The sequence below is a fragment of the Dasypus novemcinctus genome, chromosome 11, assembly GCF_030445035.2.
Source record: "Dasypus novemcinctus isolate mDasNov1 chromosome 11, mDasNov1.1.hap2, whole genome shotgun sequence".
Lineage (NCBI taxonomy): Eukaryota > Metazoa > Chordata > Mammalia > Cingulata > Dasypodidae > Dasypus > Dasypus novemcinctus.
In genome coordinates, this window is record NC_080683.1 from 80,319,977 (window position 1) to 80,339,896 (window position 19,920).

At 40.0% G+C, this 19,920-nt stretch overlaps 1 pseudogene; it reads left to right on the forward strand.

Moving 5' to 3' along the window:
* The first annotated feature begins 15,163 nt into the window (after window positions 1–15,163).
* LOC101415716 (bcl-2 homologous antagonist/killer pseudogene) overlaps window positions 15,164–19,920 on the forward strand; it is a 127,659-nt pseudogene continuing 122,902 nt past the window's right edge.

Here is a 19,920-nt window from a genome sequence, read left to right on the forward strand (position 1 = left end):
CAGCAAATAGACACAGAAAACAGACAACTGGGGCGGGACGAGGGGAAGAGGAGAGAAATTTAAAAAAATAAAAGAAATAAATGGAGGAGAATTTTAAGAATAAATATTGAAGGCTCCTGGAATCACAACTTTCAATCTCCTGCTGGGAGCTCTGGCACAAATGGCTCTTATTTCTAAAACACATAAAGTATAATATGTAGTAATATTGTTGCTGAGGGGGGAATAAAGAAATAATTTAATTTTATCCCAATCCTCTAGCCTATTTTCCCTTATATTTCTGTTTACTATAGCTCATATAGTCTTTTGTGAATTAGAATGAGCTGAAAAGAAGGCATATATGCAGAAGTACTTTTACTATTGATGCTATCACTGTTACCATTATTAGGATAATTATATTAGCCTCCAAACCCATCTTCTTGGCTTTTCAATGTTTTAGGTATTATTAGTTAGAAAAATACCAAAAGAGGCTTTAAATTTAAAAAAAGAAAAGAAAAAAAAGCTTTTGAGTTGTTGTCTTTCTGCACAGCAAAGGTCAGTTTCAAAACTTTGTATTTTTACTGAGGGTACAGGATTAATAAAATGAGGTTGGGAGAGGTGGACAAATACAATAAAAATAATAGTAAATTAACAACAGTGCTAAAAGAACTTTCACTTATGATTTCTTTATCATTTTAATTCAAATGAGAGATCAACAATGTTTTGCATCAATAATTTCTACAAAGGTGGAGACCACAGTTAATTTGGTCAATTACCAGCCTGTATCAGAAGATCATTATATGAGGCAAGGATCCCATAGCAAACAAAATTATTAGGAAAAATTTCAGGAAGGATTGTTTATAAAAAGACTAATTATAAAAAGTATGTGGGTGGGATGTGGGGTAACTTTCAGGGGTAATGTGAGAACCCAGAAACAGCAGGAGAGCTGTCACCACACCTCGGACTGAAGAGATGAGGGGACAATGAAGTTGCAGGTGCCCAGAAAGGCAAAGAATAGTATGGGCCAGTGTTATTCTACTGAAATATAAGGAGACCCACATATGTGAGCCACATATATAACTGAAATTTTTCAATAATCACAGTTTAAAAGTAAAAATGGACAAGTGAAAGTAGTACTAATAATATATCTAATTTAATCCAACATTTAATCAATAGAAAATTATTAATGAGGCATTTCACAGTCTTTCTTTCATATCAAGTCTTTGAAATCAGTGTGTAGTTTACACTTACGGTACATCTTGTTTCGGACTCAACACATGTCAAGTGATCAATAGCCACATTAATTCAGTCTAAACTAAGAAAGATGCCTGGTAATCTATTTGTATTAAACAAAGGCAATAATTCTTGTGTTTAATATGGTCATTATTGGAACATTTTTTCTTTTTTTCTCCAATAAGCACAAAAACTTCCAAAAGTTAAATCCTAAAGGAAGAACAGTCAGCACAGAGATTTCTCCGCCAAGGACACCCTGCTCTTCTAATTCAGCATGACATTCCTTGCTGAGTTCTTGCGACTACTATGTTAATGGTAACAGGAAAGATGTAAACCAAGGTTTGAGAACCTCTGGTCTGCAGGATAGAATCCAAACCACTGTGTGCCCTCCCTACCCATCTTACCCCCTGGTTCTGCAGCTTCACCTCCTGCTCATTAGATTCCAGCAAGACTGAGCTGGATGCGATTCCTCAAATCCCTCCTGGTGTCTCTCACCATTTTGCTCAAGCTGTCCCTTCTGTCTGAAATAACCTCAATCCAACTCCCAACTCAAACCCCCATCTTTCCATCCTTTTAGGTGCAATTTAGGTTTAACCTCCTCCAGAAACTTTTTCCCTACTTTCATAGCTGGGTCTGATGTGCAGCTTCATGTTCCCAAGCTCTCTGTTTTCCCTCCTGGACTTAGTAACTACCTGAGGACTGGGCCTTTGCCTGGTTCATGTATGTGTGCTCCATAGCTGGCATGGTGTTTGGCACATATTAGAAACTCAATAATTTTGCAATGCATAAATAGCTATTTCAATCATCACAAAACTGATTATATAAGAATTATGTATGAATTGATGACAAAAGCATTAACATGGAATAATGAATCTGGGAATTTATTTTAAGAACTTTAAAATCAGGATAGGGAAACCAAAGAAATAAAGAGACAGAGAAAAATAAAAGAACCTGGGGAAAGGTGTAAATGATACTCACCAAGAATGAAAACTCAAGAAAAATAATCCCCAGACAAGCCAGTCATTTGTGAGGAGAGAAGACAAGAGAAAAGAAAGTACAAGACTGTGAATACTATATGCATCAGTATTTCATTTCTTACAAAGAAAGCTAAAATTTCAAAAATAAAGTAGTCTTTCTAGTTCTGATAAAATGTTCTGAATTTTTAAATTTTCAGTTCATTACAAAGTATCTACAATTTTATAAAGGAAATAATAAACCCCCCTGTATGCTTTTCTTCATCTCATAAGAACAGTAAATATATACTAGAACAGAAGGCTGAAGCCAATACTATTTTAGGCTCTTTTTTAAAACTCAAATAAAAATCCATATTAAAAGAGAGAGAAGGGAACAGAAAGAAAAAAATGAGCTGACCTGACAGTCCCTATCCCTCTCCTACCTACCTCCACCAAAGGACTAATAATGAAGGATAATAAAAAGGTTTGTCTCTCACTTGGCAAAATTCTAGTTCTAGAACTTATTAGTACTTATTAGTACTAATTCTAGAATTAGTTATAGAACTTATTAGTAACTCTCTGAAAGATAGAAAAGAACTCACTTCCAGAACAGGCAGCCATTGAGATAAATAATGCAATTTTACTGGTTATTATCTTGGACATATTACCAGGCCAATTCATGATAGTTAAAATTTTCAGGAGCTCTATCTGTATATTACTGTCAACATTTCACAGAGTATCAGGAAGAAAGCATTTCTCAATTAACATTCTATTAAAATGCAGCACAAAAGAAAATTAACCAGGCAAAATATTATAGACAAAGTCACTAGGCGATGCTATGGTATCTACATGCCAAAGTAACTTCTCACAAAAGTTGTTTTACAAATGAATTCCCTACCTAAGGGAATGAATGACTTGGTATAAAGAGCTGTACAAAATCTTATCTTATGATGAAATTTTGTGTTTTCAAGAAATTCTGCTTACACCGGCAGATCAAAGTCACAATAGGTGTTTAATTAGTGTTTTCAGTATTTGACTTTAAACCAACTTTGGTCAGCCCTTCACAGACACCATTCTTTGAAAAGTGGTAGAGAAGAACCAGGCACCATTTTCTCATCTTCCCAGGCTTTCTAACTGCACTGTTAGGACCCTAATGTCCTCCAAGTATGGTTTCTGGCATCATTTTCAATTGAGCAGCAAGTTCTAAATTGTCACATAAACCATGTAAGTGTAATATACTTCCACTATATCAAAGAACTTGGCTAAGAACTTCACTTGTCCTACCAAATTAGACCATGTTTTAATGGGAAGTCAGGTAGTGCAAATTTAAATGTCTTTCACTAAAGTATATGTCAGGGAGGGAGGAGGGGCAAGATGGCATCAGTTTAAGTGGTCACTCACTGGACCTCTCGCAAAAAACAGTGAGAAGGGGCAAGATCCTGCCCAAGTGAGCTGTTTTGGAAACCCACAGAGCAGGAGGCTTCAGGGCCTCGATCTGGAGGGAACAGGACAAAGAGATAAAAAGCCCAAGGGAAAATCATGAGTTTCTCACCGTGGTGACTGGAAACAGCAGGTGGCTAAGTCCCACCCTCGAGACAAAAAGCCTCTGGGAACCCCCTGACTCCCACTAGCCACCCAGCAGGAGGGAGCATTCTCGTGGAGTTAGACGGTTCTGGCGAAGGGTAGAGAAGGGTTTTCTCTCTGTGGGTTTGGTTACCTGGGCCCCCTTTGAACTTTAGGGAGCATACCAGCTGGTAAGAGGTAGCCCCAGGAAGAGGGGAGAGGCGAATCTGCTTAGGCAGCCTGATTTACCTAGCTGACCTGGGAGAGAGGAACTTGGGCTCGGAGAGGGTGGAGTCAGGCAATTTGACAAGTCCTGTGCTGAAAACTATCCAAAATCCCGCCTCCCTGGGAGGCGGGCAGTAAGAAGTGCTTAATAACCTTCCAAGGGCCTATTTAGGGTCCCCTAGGAGGAGGAGGAGGTCTGGAAGAGGGGCGAGAGTCATTTCTCTGCGGTGAGTTCAGATACCAGGGTCCCATTTGAATTTCAGAAATGAACTCAACCCGACCAGGAGAAGCAAGCCGGGAACGATCACACAAGCTCTCACATCCTGCTGCCCTGGGAGAAAAAGCAGTAAGAATAAAAAGGGGGAAGAGACAGACCAGTTCCTAATCAGTAGGAATCTACCCAACTGCAAGGAGTCAAACTTGCCCTAGGGAAAGTGACTGGATAGCTCTCTAGCTAACAGACCCAAAGTCAAAGTTTAACTTCAGTGGAGGAGTCTCCACTTTGAATATATGAGGTCCCTGGCTGGATTCCCAACTCTCCTGAGAGTAGTGATCCTCCGGGTTATCAAACACCCAGCTGATAATGTAGGACAGGAAATACATAGACAGTATTTTTGTATTCTTTGCCCTTGGGTCTCTTATTTTTCTTTAAAAGTGTTCCTTTTTTAAAAAATTTAACTTACAGTTACTTGCTAAAAACCGATTCAAAACCTCCAGAGGGCAGGCTGCAAGGTAATTGATTGATCATCACCAGCAGCCTGAGAAACTCCTCAGGGGCCTAACAGGGAAGGCTGTTTTTCTAAGTTTTTGTTTGATAACTTGCTTGTTTTTTTGTTCTCCCCCCACATCTTCTCCCCACCCCACCCCCCATTGTTGTTGTTTTTAATTAGGTTCTGCTGCCTTATTTCTTGTTTGCTGTTTTCCCCCTTCCTTTGTTTCCCTTCTTTTTTGGTATAGCAGTTTCGTCTACCCATGCTATTTCTTTTCCTTCCTTCATCTTACTATCTTCTGCTTTCTCTTTTTGTTCTTACATTCCACCTTTTTGTTTAATCTTCAATTATTCTTGTTTTTATTTCTATCTCCTCTATTCTCTGTTTTCTTTCTTTAACTTTTTCTTATTGTCTTTTCTCTTTCCCTCTCTTCTTATCATTCTGGCCTTTTAATTCATTCTAGATATTTTTCTCTATTCAGTTTTTCATTTCATTATTTGTACCCCTGCTTTTCTATTCTTATCCCTCCAAACTTCTTACATGAGTTAATTATTCATTTTCTAGTTCTTACATGGTTCCTCTTCTACCGTTCATCATCATCATCATCATCATCATCATCATTATTATTATTATTATTATCCTTTTTCTCTTCTTAACCCTTTCCCTTTCTCTTGCCCTAATCTTTTTCTTTCAAGGGAACATAGAGAATAGGAAGGAAATAGAATAGGAGGAACAAAGGGTCAAAGAGAAAACTTACCACACACACAAAAACAGCAACTAAATAAAACCCTGGAGTAGAGAGAAAACTAATCAACTGAATAACTCCATCAAGAGAAAGAGATGCCTAAAAACTAACAATAAATTATAAACCATACTAAGAAGCAGTAAGACATGGCCCAGTCCAATGAACAAAGTAAAAACCAGGAGAAGATGCAGAACATAGAGAAACTAAACAGAGCTGTCCAAACAAATATCCTGAGCCAACATTTTTTTAAAGATTTATTTTTTTATTTATTTCTCTCCCCTTCCTTCCCCCCCGCCCCCAGTTGTCTGCTCTCTGTGTCCATTTGCTGTGTATTCTTCTGTGTCCACTTATATTCTTATCAGTGGCACTGGAAATCCGTGTCTCTTATTGTTGCATCATCTTGCTGTGTCAGCTCTCTGTGTGTGCACCACTCCTGGGCAGGCTGCACTTTTTTCCTGCTGGGCGGCTCACCTTATGGGGCACACTCCTTGCGCATAGGGCTCCCCTATTCAGGGGACACCCTGCGTGGCACAGCACTCCTTGTGCACATCAGCACTGTGCGTGGACCTGCTCATCACACAGGTCAGGAGGTTCTGGGTTTGAACCCTGGACCTCCCATGTGGTAGGCAGTTGCTCTATCCATTAAGCAAAATTCGCTTCTCAATCATGAAGCAACTTAATGACATGAAAGAAGAGATTAAGGATATTAAGAAAACACTGGGAGAACATACTGAAGAAACTGTACACGTACATTAAAAGATAATGGACTTGGCCCAGTGGTTAGGACGTCCGTCTACCACATGGGAGGTCCGTGGTTCAAACTCCGGGCCTCCTTGACCCGTGTGGAGCTGGCCCATGCGCAGTGCTGATGGGCGCAAGGAGTGCCACACCACGCAGGGGTGTCCCCGCGTAGGGGAGACCCACGCCCAAGGAGTGCACCCGTGAGGAGAGCCGCCCAGCGCGAAAAGAGAGTGCAGCCTGCCCAGGAATGGCACCGCCCACACCTCCGGTGCCGCTGACAGCAACAGAAGCGGACAAAGAAACAAGACGCAGCAAATAGACACAGAGAACAGACAACCGGGGGAGGAGGGGAATTAAATAAATAAATAAATCTTAAAAAAAAAAGATAATGGATGTGATGGTGATGGAAGGCACAATCCAAGAAATCAAAAATGCAATGGAAACACATAACAGCAGACTTGAACAGGCAGAGGAAAAAATTAGTGATGTGATAGACAGTACACCTGAAATCAAACAGATAGTAGAAAAAAATCCAACAGGGGCTTAGGAAACTGAACAACAATACAAAATGCACAAACATACCCAGTATAGGCATCCCATAGGGCAAAGAGAAAAGAAAAGAGACATAAGGAGTGTTGGAGAAAATAATAGGTGAAAACTTCCCAACACTATTGAGGGAGATGGATGTACATGTCCAGGAAGCACCACAAACCCCAAACAGTAAATCCCAACAGGCCAACTCCAAGACATATGCTTGTCAAATTGTCCACTGCCCAAGATAAAGAGAGAATACTGAAAGCAGCAAGAGAAAAGAGAACCATCACATACAAGAGAAGCTCAGTAAGATTAAGTGTTGATCTCTCATAGGTACCATGGAGGCAAGAAGGCAGTGGTATAATATAGTTAAGCTGCTAAAAGTAAAAAAGTCCAACCAAGAATTCTCTATCCAGCAAAGCTGTCACTCAAAACTGATGGAGCATTCAAAATACTCACAGATAAACAGAACTTAAGATTGTATGCCAATAAGAAACATGTCCTTCAAAAAATACAAATGGGGGAAGCGGACTTGGCCCAATGGATGGGGCATCCACCTACCACATGGGAGGTCTGCAGTTCATACCCCAGGCCTCCTTGACCCATGTGGAGCTGACCCATGCATAGCACTGATGCGCACAGGGGATGCCATGCCTCACAGGGGTGTCCCCCGCATGGGGGAGCCCCACGTGTGGGGAGTGCACCCCGTAAGGAGAGCTGCCCAGTGCAAAGGAAGGTGCAGCCTGCCCAGGGGTGGCACAGCACACATATAGGGCTGACACAACAAGGGGAAACACAGATTCCCGGTGCTGCTGATAAGGATGGAAGCGGTCATTGAACAACACACAGTGAATGGACACAGAGAGCAGACAACTGCGGGGAGGGAAGGGGAGAGAAATAAATAAATAAATAAATCTTAAAAAAGAAAAGAAATACAAATGGGTATGCTGCAGGTTGGAAAGAAAAAACGGGAGAGAGTTGGAGGAGAATGTACGAAAAAATACACAATAGAAAACAAAAAGAGAAATAAAAACAACATATGACATACATAAACCCAAAGAAAATATGGCTAAGTAAGTAATTCCTTGAAAGGTATAAGACTGAATGTTAATGGATTAAATTCACCAGTCAAGAGACACAGATTGGCAGAATGGAAAAGGAAATAGGACCCATCTATATGCTGTCTACGAGATACCAACCTTAGACCAGGGATTCAAGGAGGCTGAAAGTGAAAGGCTGGAAAACAATTTTATAAGCAAATAACAACCAAAAAAGGGTGGGAGTAGCTATACTAATACCAGACAACATAGACTTTTTTTTTTTAGATTTATTTTATTTATTTCTCCCCCCCCCCCCCCCCGTTGTCTGTTCTCTGTGTCTATTTGCTGTGTCTTCTTTGTCCGCTTCTGTTGTCAGCGGCATGGGAATCTGTGTTTCTTTCTGTTGCATCATCTTGTTGTATCAGCTCTCCATGTGGGCGGCACCATTCCTGGGGCTGAACTTTCTTTCGTGCTGGGTGGCTCTCCTTACAGGGTGCATTCCTTACGCGTGGGGCTTCCCTACGCAGGGGACACCCCTGTGTGGCAAGGCACTCCTTGCATGCATCAGCCCTGTGCATGGGCCAGCTCCACACAAGTCAAGGAGGCCCGGGGTTTGAATTGTGGACCTCCCATGTGGTAGACGGACGCCCTAACCACTGGGCCAAGTCCGCCACCAAACTTAAATGCAAAACTATTTTTAAAGACAAAGATGGACACTACATTTTAGTAAAAGGGGTAATCTTTCAAGCAGAAAGAACAATCTTAAATATGTATGCACCTAACCAGGGTGCCTCAAAATACATGACACAAACACTGGAAAAACTAAGTGGAGAAATAGATGCCTCTACAATTATACTGGGGAACTTTAATACACCATTATCACCATTAGACAGAACATCTTGACAGAGAATCAATAAAGAAACAAAGACTTTCAACAATACATTAGAGGATCTGGACCTAATAGACATATACAGAACACTACACCCAAATAAAGTGGGATATAATTTCTTCTTGAGTGCACATGGATCATTCTCCAATATAGACCACATGCTAGGCCACAGAACAATTCTCAATGAATTCAGAAAGATTGAAATTATACAAAGTAATATTTCTCAGACCATAATGGAATAAAGCTGGAAATCCGGAAGGGCCAGAGAACCAATTATGCACAAAAATATGGAAGTTAAGCAACCACTCTTAGACAAACAGTGGGTCAAGGAAGAAATTTAAAAAGAAGTCAGTAATTACCTTGAAATGAATGAAAATGACAATACAATATATCAAAACCTATGGGATGCAACAAAAACTGTACTAAGAGGGAAATTCATAGTCATAAGTGCATCTATCAAAAAAGAAGAGATAAAATCAAAGACCTAACTGCACACCTAGAAGAATTAGTAAAAAAACAACAAACTAACCCAAAAGGAAGTAGAAAGAAGGAAATAAAGATTGGAACAAAACTAAATGAAAAAGAAAACAAAAAAGCACTAGAAAAAATTAAACCAAAAGCTGGTTCTTCAAGAAGATCAATAAAATTGACAAACCCTTTTAGATTAACAAAGAAAAAGAGAGAGAAGATGCAAATACACAAAATAAGAAACAAGGAAGAGAATATCACCACTGACCCCACAGAAATAAAGAGTATCATAAGAGGATACTTTGAAAAATTATATGCCAACAAGAAGGATAATTTAGAGGAAATGGACAAATTCCTAGAAACACACAAGTAGTCTACATTGATTAAAGAAGAAATTGATGAACTCAACAGACCAATCACAAGTAACAAGATAGAACCAGTCATCAAACACCTGCCAACTAAGAAGAGCCCAAGACCAGATGGTTTCATGGGTGAAGTCTACCAAACATTCCAGAAAGAATTAACACCAATCCTGTTTAAACTCTTCCAAAAAATAGAAGTAGAAGGAACATTGCCTAACTCATGCTATGATGCCAACATTACCCTAATACCAAAGCCACAAAAAGATACCACAAGAAAGGAAAATTACAGACCAATCTCTCTAATGAACCTAGATGCTAAAATCCTCAACAAAATACTTGCCAATCATACTGAACAACATATCAAACAAATTGTACCCAATGACCAAGTGGGTTCCATCCTGGTATGCAAGAATAGTTCAACATAAAAAAATCAGTCAATGTAATACAACACATAAACAGATCAAAGGGAAAAAAATCACATGATCATCTCTATAGATGAAGAAAAAGCATTCAACAAAATACAGCACCCTTTCCTGATAAAAACACTGGAAAGGATAGAAATAGAAGGAAACTTCCTCAACATGATAAAGGGTGTATATGAAAAACCCACAGCTAACATCATACACAATGATGAAACCCTAAAAGCTTTCCCTCTAAGATCAGGAACAAGACAAGGATGGCCATTACCACTTCTCCTATTTAACATTGTATTAGAAGTACTTGCTCAAGCACTTGGTAAGGAAAAGATATAAAAAGCATCCAAATAGGAAAGGAAGGAGTAAAAATTTCACTATTTGCAGATGACATGATCCTATGCATAGAAAGCCCTGAAAAATCTACAAAAAAAACTTCTAAAGCTTACAAATGAGTTCAATAAAGTCACAGTTATAAGATCAATGCACAAAAATCAGTAGCATTTCTGTATTTCAATAATGAGCAATCTGAGAAGAAAATCAAGAAAAAAAATCCCATTTACAATAGTAACTATAAGAATCAAATATCTAGGGATAAATTTCCCTAAAGATGTAAATAACTTACACACAGAAAACTACACAAAACTGTTAAAGGAAATCAAAGAAGACTTAAATAAATGGAAGAATATTCCCTGTTCATGGATGGGAAGACCAAACATCATTAAGACGACTATCCTACCCAAACTGATCCATAGATTTAATGCAATCCCAACAAAAATCAACACAGCATTTTTTACCAAATTGGAAAAACTAACTATGAAATTTATTTGGAAGAGCAATAGGCCCCAAATAGCCAAAGACATATTCTAAAAGAAAAGTGAAATTGGAGGAATAACACTACCTGACTTTAAGACATACAACAGAGCTATAGTGGACAAAACTGCATTGGATTGACACAAGGATAGACTCACTGACCAAAGGAAAACCAAATTGAGAGTTCTGACATAGATCTTTGCATATTCAGTCATCTGATATTCGAAAAGGCCGCCAAGCCCACTCAACCCCGGGGAGAATGGTCTCTTCAATAAATGCTGCTTGGGGAACTGGCTATCACTATCCAAAAGAATGAGAGATGAACACCATCAAAAATCAACTCAAGATAGATCAAAGTTCTAAATATAAGAGCTAAGACCATGAAGACCTGGGAAGATAATGTAGGGAAGGATCTACAGGACTTTGTAATAGGAAATGGTTTCATGAAATTCATACCCAAAGCATGAGCAGTGAAAGAAAAAATAGATAAATGGGACCACCTCAAAATTAAAAAAAAAAAAAAACAACTTTTGCATCTCAAAGAAGTTTGCCAAGAAAGTGAAAAGACAACCTACACAATGGGAGAAAATATTTGATAACCATATATCTGATAGGAGCCTAATATCCAACATATATTTTAAAAATCCTGTATCTCTAAAATAAAAAGACAAACAACCCATTTTAAAAATGGGCAAATGATTTGAACAGATACATCTCCAAAGGAGAAATACGAATGACTAAAAAGCACATGAAAAGATGCTCAATATCACTAGCTATTAGGGAAATGCAAATCAAAACTACAATGAGATGTCATCTTACACACATTAGACTGGTGGCCCTTAACAGAGTACTGCAAGTGTTAGAGAGGTGGGAATGTAGAATGGTCCAACCATTGTGGAGGACAGTTGATCAGTTCCTCAAAAAACTATCTATAGATCTGCCATATTATCCAGAATTTCCACTGCTGGGTATATACCCAGAAGAATTGAAAGTGAGGACATGAACAGATAGTGCACACCAATGTTCATAGCACCATTATTCACTATAGCCAAAAGTTAGAATCAACCCAAATGCCCATCAACTGATGAATGGATAAACAAAATGTGATATATACATACAATGGAATATTACTCAGTTCTAAGACAGAATACAATACTAACACATGGGATAGCATGGATGAATCTTGAGGAACTTATGTTGAGTGAAGCAAGCCAGACATTGAAGGACAAATATTACATGACCTCACTGATATGAATTAAGCAAATTGAGCAGACTCAGAGGGCTAGAGTCTGAATGATAGGTTTACAGGAAATAGAAAGGAAGAAGAAGGTTGTGAACCAACGTCTATATGGGCAAAATCTATGATAATATGGAAGTGAGTAGTTGTGCACTCAAGGGATATGACAGGGGTGTAGTGATACTATTAGGTTGGGTGGTGCAAGTTTGACAGGGGTAGGGTGGGGAGAGTGGATTGGACAGTCCATGGAATTGGGGTAGGGTTGGGGGAGGGAACAGGTAAACACTGGGGATTGGTAGGTATGTGGTTGAAACTACAATGCAGGGAAAGTTCTTTTGGCAATATGACAAGGAAGGGTTACTGGTTTAGGGTGTTGGATGGAGGGCATTCAGGACAGGGCACAACTGGGGCAGTCTTCTAAAGAATGTGCTAGTTATCATATTGTCATAGTGTGTTGTATCAGTGGGTGGAGACCTACATAATGGTGAGGAGGAGTTGGACTCCCATCATGGGGAGGCCCAATATATTCTCAAACAGAGGGGTGGGTATCTCTCTAGAGCATGGATGGTTCCTATTAGGGGAGGATAGACCAGTGTATCAAGCCCTCAGTGTTGTTGCAAGTAACTCTGAATCTTGTCCTTCAAGAAGTGAAGCCTGGTGGTCACCATGGGCCTCAAGGGAAGAGGAGGGGAGGAATAGAGTAGATTGAGGAGGGGTTATTTAGGGGACAATGGAGGTACTCTGCATGATCTTGCAATGATAGATACAGACCATGTTGAACTTCATCAAAAATTTATAAAAGTATGTGGTCTAGAGTGTAGACCATAATGTAAACCATTGACCATGGTTAGTGACTCTGTTTCAATATTTGCACATCAGTTGTAACAAATGTACCATCCACATATAAAAAGGTTATTGATACAGGAAGGGGAAAAAGGAGGAGGATGTTGGGTAAATCAGAGTTCCCTTGTTCTGTATGTGATTTTACTGTGATCTAAAATTTCTTTGAAGATGAAAAGAAAAAATAAGACACTGGGGAAGAAATGGAAGAAAATGTCATTGTACATACAGGACAACAGATATTACAGAGATGAAAGGCAAAACATCAAAAAAAAATTTAATATTTTCATTATTTTTTAATATCTCAATTTTAAAATTTTATTTTAGCTTTAATTTTTCTAAATTATTATGTATTTTATTTCTTATGTTTAAACATATCTTTATTATTTCATTTTCCTATTAATTATATTTGGCAATATGCTTGGCTTCATTTTTTTTTTAAAGATTTATTTTTATTTATTTCTCCCCCTGCCACCCCACCTCACCCCCACTGTCTGCTCTCTGTGTCCATTCATTGTGTGTTCTTCTGTGTCTGCTTGTTTTCTCATTAGGTGGCTCTGGGAACTGATCCTGGGACCTTCTGGAGTGGGAGAGAGGCAATCTTTCTCTTGCACCACCTCAGCCCCTGTTCTGCTATGTCTTCTCATTATCTCTCCTTTGTGTCTCTTGTTGTGTCATCTTGCTGAGCCAGCTCTCTGAATTGGCTGGCACTCCTGTACAGGGTGGCATTCCTGCTTGGGGCAGCACTCCTGCACAGGGTGGCATTCCCACATGGAGCAGCATTCCCACATGGATTGGCACTCCACATGGGCCAGTTCACCATGCGGCCTAGCTTGCCTTGACCAGGAGGCCCTGGGCATTGAACCCTGGACCTTCCATATGGTAGATGGTAGCCCAGCTGCTTGAGCCACATCCATTTCCCTGGAAGAAATGGATCCCATTTGGATCACAGAAGGATTACAACTGTGACAGGGGAGGATCATTGGTATTGGGGTGTCAGTGATGGGAGATACATAGGAGGAAGTTCACCTAAGTATACATATAAGGTACAAAAATGTGTTCAAATGTTCATGGGGCAGTGTCACAGTGGGTGGAGAGTCACACAATAACTGAAAGAATATTGAATTCCCATCCTGGGGAGCTCTGCCATATTCTCTAATGGAACAGCAACAATCCCCCAAGAGCAGAGCAATGACTAGTGAAAAAAGGATGATCCATTGATGGGCCCTTGATATTGAAAATTATGCCTATGAGCCTTTACTCTTGAAATTGCAACTTAGCCTACCGCTGTGTAGTGCCTGAGAGTTACCTCCTGAGAGCCTCTATGTTGCTCAAATGTGGTCTCTCTCTAAGCCAAACTCAGCATATAAATGCATTACCCCCCCCCCCCCCCCAGCATGGGAGATGACTCCCAGGGATGAGTCTCCTTGGCACCAAGGGATTACTACCAAACAACAATGAGCAATGCAACTGGAAAAAGACCTTGAATAAAAGGGGGAAAGGTAAAGACAAATGAGTTTATATGGCTAAGAGACTTCAAATTGAGTTGGGAGGTCATCCCAGAGGTAACACTTATGCATGTCTCAGCAGGATCTCATAAACTGCCAAAGTAGATAACCCCAAATGTTGGGGCTCCTGAGGGCCCTGGAGACAACCAAGTCCTGCAGTCATGGCGGATAGCTCTGAGTTTGGTGCCTCACCAGTGGACCATACTTTGGAGTTTGTGCTCCTGAGTGTGGCAGAGTTGGACTCAGATGTGACTTCTCTACATGTGCCTCTTCTGTCCCTTCTATTTGAACCTATAGTTGGCGCTGGAGTTGGCAGGTGTATGTCCAAGAGACCTGATTCTTTGGGCTGCCTATGTGCCTGCTGGTCCCTGAGACTAGGCAGAGTTGCAACACCTACTCTCCAGTTCATTGGACTCACCCAGGACAACTAACAAGGAGGTGAGGATGGACAATCACAATACCAAGGAACTAAGAGAGTCTACAACTGCAAGCAAGAGAGTCCCATCCATCAGCCATATGGGATCGAGGCCCCCTCTCAATTAGAGGCACAGTGGGTATCACCATCCCACAGTCCTCAGCATTAGGGTATAAAATATGGACTAGAGTAGACTTACTGGTATTCTACTATAGACTTATTGGGATTCTAGCAATATTTATATTTTGCATCTATGATTAGAAGAGAAATTAGGAGAGGCTTGTGGGAAGATGGCATAGAAGGAAGTTTCAGGAATCAATCCCTCCACCCAACTAACTACTGAACTGCAAGAATCGCCTGAACTCTATTTTGTAACTCTGGAGTTGAGCGGAACACTTGCATCTCACAGGGAAGAGCTGGATGGAGAGGCTTGGTAAAGTTCAATAAATTTTGGTGAATATCATCTTTGACTTAGTGGCTACCATTCTCCAATCCCTCATGGCAGGCAGCTGTAGGGACTGCAGCCTCTGTTCCCAGTACAGTTTCCTGGTGGTAAGACAGGTAAGAAGTACCTTGGCCTCCAAAAATTGGGGTTGTGTGTTTCAATTACTGATCACTGTTTTTTATTGTGGGGACAAGGGGCAGCACAGAGAGCAGCCATAGTTTAAACCCCCAAAGGCTGAAGCAGTAGGCCATGAAGGAGTTTTAAAGAGAGATACTTTTTTATGTTTTCTTTAAAGAAAACATAAAAAACAAACAGATGGCTCTTGTCTTCAACAAGTAGAAAATCAGCAAGTCCTGAGAAGTGAAAGAATTAAATTTACAGGGTTACCACAACATAATATTCACAATGTCCAGTTATCAACAAAAAATTATAAAACATACAAAACACAGGAAAGTATGGACCATTCACAAGGAGAAGAAAAAAAAGATTTGACAGAAACCATCCCAGGGAAACTCATACATTAGAACTATTAGTCAAACACATTAAGTCAACTAGCTTAAATATATTCAATGAATAAAGAAAATCATGGACAAGCAACTAAAGGAAATTAAGAAAACAATCTTTGAACAATATTAGAATATCAATAAAAACATAGAGAGTATGAAAAGGAACCAAGCAGAAATTCTGGAGTTGAAAAGTATGGTAATTACAGTGTAAAATCTCACTAGAGGTATTCAATAGCATATTTGAACAGGAAGGAAAAGGGATCAGTGAACTGGAAGAAAAGGTGATTTAAATTATCCATTCTGACATGATAAAGAGTATATATGAAAAACCTAAAGCCAATATTGTTTACAATGGCGAAATCCTGAAATCCTTCCCTCTAAACTCAGGAACAAGACAAGGATGCCCACTGTCTCCGCTCCTATTTAACATTGTCTTGGAAGTACTTGCTCTAGCACTGAGACAAGAACCAGATATAAAAGGCATTCAAATTGGAAGGGAAGAAGTCAAAATTTCATTATTTGCAGATGACATGATCCTATATATAGAAAACCCTGAGAGATCTACAACAAAGCTCCTAAAACTCATAAATGAGTTTAGCAAAGTCGCAGGTTATAAGATCAATGCACAAAAATCAGTAGCATTTCTGTACACCAATAATGAGCAAGATCAGGAGGAAATCAAGAAACAAATACCATTCACAATAGTAAATAAAAAAATCAAATACTTAGGAATAAATTTAACTAAAGAGGTAAAAAACTTATACATCGAGAACTATACAAGATTGTTCAAGGAAATCAAAGAAGACCTAAATAAATGGAAGAATATTCCCTGTTCATGGATAGGAAGACTGAATATTATTAAGATGTCTATCCTACCAAAACTGATCTACACATTCAATGCAATCCCAATAAAAATCAACACAGCCTTCTTTAAGGAACTAGAAAAACTAACTATGAAATTTATTTGGAATAGAAAGAGGCCCCGAATAGCCAAAGACATATTGAAAAAGAAAAACGAAATAGGAGGAATCACACTTCCTGACTTCAAAACATACTACAAAGCTACAGTAGTGAAAACAGCATGGTACTGGCATAAGGAGAGACACACAGACCAATGGAATCAAATTGAAAGTTCAGATATAGAACCTCATGTATATAGCCATATAATATTCGATAAAGCCACCAAACCCTCTCAACTGGGAGAGAATGGCCTATTCAACAAATGGTGCCTGGAGAACTGGATAGCCATATGTAGAAGAATGAAAGAGGATTACCATCTCACACCTTATACAAAGATCAACTCAAGATGGATCAAAGACCTAAATATAAGAGCCAAGACCATAAAGACCTTAGAAAGCAGTGTAGGGAAACATCTACAGGACCTTGTAATAGGAAATGGCTTCATGAATATCACACCAAAAGCACGAGCAGCAAAAGAACAAATAGATAAATGGGACTACCTCAAAATTAAAGCCTTCTGCACTTCAAAGGAGTTTGTCAAGAAAGTAAAAAGGGAACCCACACAATGGGAGAAAATATTTGGCAACCATATATCTGATAAGAGACTTATAACTTGCATATATAAAGAACTCATATATCTTGAAAACAAAAAGATAAACAACCCATTTAAAAAATGGGAAAAAGATTTAAACAGACACTTCTCCAAAGAAGAAATACAAATGGCTAAAAAGCACATGAAAAAATGCTCCAAATCTCTAGCTATCAGGGAAATGCAAATCAAAACTACAATGAGATACCATCTTACTCCCATAAGATTGGCAGCCATGAAAAAAACAGTAGAATACAAATGCTGGAGAGGATGTGAAGAAAGGGGAACACTCATCCATTGCTGGTGGGAATGCAGAAGGATCCAACCATTCTGGAGGACAGTTTGGCGGTTTCTCAAAAAATTATCCATAGATTTGCCATATGACCCAGCAATACCACTGCTGGGTATATACCCATCAGATCTGAAAACAAGGACACAAACCGATATATGTACACCAATGTTCATAGCAGCATTGTTCACTATCGCCAAAAGTTGGAATCAATCCAAATGTCCATCAACAGATGAGTGGATCAATAAAATGTGGTATATACACACAATGGAATACTACTCAGCTGTAAGAACCAATACACTACAATCGCACGTGATAACATGGATGAACCTTGAGAATCTTATGTTGAGTGAAGCAACCCAGGCAATGAAGGACAAATACTACATGACCTCAATGATATGAAATAATAAGTTAACTGCCTCAGAGAGCTAGAGTCTGGAAAAGTGGCTTACAGGAAATCGGGGGGGTGGAGGAAGGATGTGAGTTAATGTCTGCAGGGGTGGAATCTGTGATGAGCTGGTGGTAAGTATGAGCACAAAGAAGGGACAAAATGGGGGCAAGGGGTTACCTTCGGGTGGGGTTTTCTGGGTTTGAGGGGGGCTGGGGATGGGCAGAGGGGTAATATTGTCCAAGAAATAGGTGGGAGGGAGGAGCAACATACGAACATGGGAGAGTGTCAGATGTTCGTTGAGAACAAAATGTTGAGTAAAACATATCAAAGTATAAGTAGGAGGGTTACCTGGTTAGGACGCTCAGGGGGTATGGTCTGATGCGGGACGGACTCCGGAGGGAATAGCTGAAGGTTCATTTTGCCAAGGTGGGTTCTACCGTTGGGTGGGGTGGACCCATATCCTGGGGAAGACTAATGCCGTCGAATAGAGAGAACTGTATCTCTCCTGAGAAAGGATGGCTCCCAGGGCATTAGATTGGCAGGCGTTGTGGGCCCTAAGGGGAGGGGAAAATGGATGTGGAATGGATGGAACAAAGGTAAATAAGGGGGCAAGAGAGGAGTTATGTGAGAGTACACGAGGATGAATATAAAACAGCTAATATTACACCAAAAACATATAGGGGACGACAGACTAATAATGAAAACCATAAGACAAAACATAGGATAACTAAAAAATTTAGAAAACTGTACAACCTAAAGTATGGACCACATAGTAAGCACAGATTACACCTTGTTTGAAAACTATAGTTTCGGAATCTGTACATCAGTTTCAGGAAATATGATATGAATAAGTTAAAAGATTATTGCTGTGGAAGGGAAAAGGTTTTATGGTGGATCTGGGGAAGTACTGTATATTGTATATATGAATTTCGGTGATCTAAGACTCTTCTGAAGCTGACATTATGTTGGGATTCACTTTACGGGAAGTTTTGGATCACAGAGTGGTTCAACAATGGCAGTGGAGGAATACTGATATGGGATGTTATTGACAGGATATATATGGTTGACAGGGAGTTATACAGGACATATGCCCAGGGTATATGGTAATGTCTATATATACTCATAGTGGAAACAATTAAAAACAACAGCTGGGGGGGTACTGGGCTCCTGGCCGGGGGGTCACTGTTGTGGGCCCTGGGAGAGCAGCGGCAATCCTCCAGGTGCAACAGCAAGAACCAGGAAGGAAGGAGGGCCCAACAGTGGGCTCTTGATACTAATGGCTACACTTTTGAGCCTATACACCTGCAATAAGAACAAGGCCTAGAGTAGCATTGTGCCTGGGGGTTTCCTCCTGACAACCTTCATGTTACTCAAATGTGGCCACTCTCACAGCCAAACTCAGCGTGTAGATGCGATGCATTCCCCCCAGCGTGGGACATGACACCCGGGGATGAGCCTCCCTGGCACCGAGGGATCACTACCACATACCAGCTGAAGAAGCAACTAGAAAATGACCTTGAATTAAAGATTCAATGCGGAACAGCAGAATATACCTGTCTACATATAATAACATGACTTCGGGAAGCTGTTTGACCTAATGTAAGGGGGAAATGGAAAGGAGAAATGAGATTATAAGGCTGTGAGTCTCTAAAAAAGAGTCTGGAGGTTGTCAGAAGGAATACCCCTATGTACAACTGAACAGAGTCTAAGAGACAGATAAGGTAGATACAACCCCAGGTATTGGTTCTTTTGAGGGATAAAGAGACCCACGGGTTCTATGGTCATGGCAGAAGGGGTTCACTGCCATGACAGATGGCCCTTCTTTGGAGCTGGTGTTTCTGCATGATGGAATTGGACTCAGAGGGGATCTCTTTTCACAAGACTTGCATGCTACTTTATTGGAATTGTAGTTGGTGCTGGGTTTAAGATATATGTAGGGGATTTGAATCTCTGGACTGATAATATGACACCCAGGCCCAGAGCCTCAACAGACTTCAGCTCCTACACTTTGATCTATTGGACTTACTCCACTCAGCTAACATGGAGTTGAAGAAGGTCAACCACCACAACATGGA